The following is a 2,500-nucleotide window of genomic DNA, read 5'->3' on the forward strand; positions in this document are numbered from 1 at the left end:
ATTATTATTATTATTATTATTATTATTATTATTATTATTATTATTATTATTATTATTATTATTATTATTATTATTATTATTATTATTATTATTATTATTATTATTATTATTATTATTATTATTATTATTATTATTATTATTATTATTATTATAATAAATTTCTTTTTATTATCATTAATATTACATTGTTATTACTGTTATTATTAATATTACTGTTTATTCTATTATTATCATTATCATGATACATGTAGTAAGAAAATGAAATAAAATGGGAGATAACCCAGTTGTTGTTTTCTAACGACACTGCACTTGTGGTGGCAGGATCAGAGGAGGGATTAAGGAAGTTAGTGACAGAGTTTGGGATGGTATGCGAAAGAAGAAAGTTGAATATAAATGTGGGTAAATCTAATGTGATGAGAAGTACAAGGGGAGAATGTGGCAGCAAATTGGAAGCGAGAATTAATGGAGAGAGACTGGAGGAAGTGAATAGCTTACTTGGGTGCGAATATTACGGGAAAGAGAGGAGTGGAGTTAGAGGTAGAATGTAGATTGAGAGAAGCAAGTAAATCCCTTGGGGGATTAAACGTGTAATGAGAAATAAACATTTCGGAATGGATGCTAAGAGGAGACTGTATGAAGGAGTGATTGTGCCGACAGCACTGTATGGGGCAGAAACATGGAACATAAGAGAGAAAGAGACGAAGAGTTTGAATGTGTTTGAAATGAAATGTTTGAAAAGTATGGTAGGTGTTACTAGGCTGGATAGAGTGAAGAATGGGGAGGTGAGGAGGAGAGTGGGGGTGGAAAGGGAGTTGGGAGATAGTATTGATGCTAGTATTGGGATGATTTGGACACATGGAAAGAAAGGTTGAAGAAATATTAGTAAAAGAAACGTGGAATGAACTTGTGGAAGGAGTGAACATGAGGGAGAAACCAAGAATGAGATGGAATAGATGGAGTAAAAGGGGCATTGGGAAAGAGGGGAATGTCTGTTGGGGAAGGAAGGTAAAAGACAGACGATAGGGGTGAGTGGAGAATGGTTGAGTATGGATGATGTTGTGATGCATGGAAAGGAGTGGGTGGGGAATGGGGGAGGAGGGAGTGTGTTTGAATGATGTTTTTGACGCAGCCCGAATTTACTTCTCCCAATCGTCTCTTTATCTGCATGAGGGAACGGAAAGCGGTTGTCGCCGATTAAATGAAGAGGCCTTGCTGGATGTCTTATGTCTTGCTATATTCCCACTGACCAGGGGCGGTGGGCGAGATGTCCAGGAGGAGTCAAGATAAGAGCGAGGGAGGGGTGTGAATGGGAGTGGAGTATGAGGGGATGGAATGGGTGGGAGTGGAATGTATGCCTTTGTTATCTGGCTACCGCCCTTGTTGCATGTTCATAAGGAGGTTGTGGGTCAGTGGGGCCAAACGCTTCCGGCAACCACCTGGAGACGTCAAACTCACGCTAGCGAATATTCGTCATGGCTCAGTGGCTGGAGGTGCTTTTTGCTCGGTGCTATTATTAGCCTACCACTGCCAATGGTGGGTGACACGCACCAAACCTAGCATCATATCTGGGTAAATGCGTTGGTAGGTTCGGTTAAAATTATCAGCCTAGCACTTTGTAGCTCGAAGCGAAGCACCTTCATTCAAACACAGACATAGTGTTCCAGACAATCGTTTGACGATCGTCATTAAGCCATGAACAATCATCGTTAAGTAATAATTGCACCAATAAAAACGTACCTTAAGAAGGTAAGATGGACATCCACGGTAAGTAATGGTTACCCACTGCCAAAACAAATGTTCTTTAGTAAAGTGCCATCCTTGCATTGAACGAAGTTGGTGAAGTGAAACCAAATCAATTGATCCTGGTGCGTGACTATGAAACCAACTTTCCTCCCGCTGTAAGCACAAAACGGATTGGCTATCAAAGGGTGAACGACATCATGCGAGAGTTGAAATTACTAATGCTATAAAAACCGTGTGGAGCTATAAATTGTCGAACTTGATCAAACTACACCAACCAATCAGCTGCAAGTGATACGCCAAGAGGCGACATTTTCGTGCAAACCCAAATTGCAACAGAATCAAGTTTTTCGAGTACAAAGGATCATGGAAGAAAGGCCGGTGAAAAGAGGGTCAGAAATTAATGACAGGATAACCCATGGTATTTGAAAGAGTAACTATTAAAACTTAACTACTATTAACTATTGAAAGAATAATCATCTATGTTATTACTTTTGAAATATGGTCTTCATTCATGAACGCCGGGATTCCATGCAGTAACAGGTCTTTATTTTCAACCTATTTTTCAGCACCAACATAATCTAAGATAGAAGAAGATAAACTTCATTGAAAGGCGATCCTTTCTTAAAAAAATCTAACGTTGTTTTAATAACAAATAATAAAGTGGTCAATATATATTTTTTCAGACAGTAATTGAAAATATAGATAGATAAAAACAAATACATGAATAGATCAATATGTACATAGTTAAATCATTCAA

This window comes from Oratosquilla oratoria, chromosome 9, assembly GCF_046742065.1.
Source record: "Oratosquilla oratoria isolate Oo_2021 chromosome 9, ASM4674206v1, whole genome shotgun sequence".
In the NCBI taxonomy this organism is placed as follows: domain Eukaryota; kingdom Metazoa; phylum Arthropoda; class Malacostraca; order Stomatopoda; family Squillidae; genus Oratosquilla; species Oratosquilla oratoria.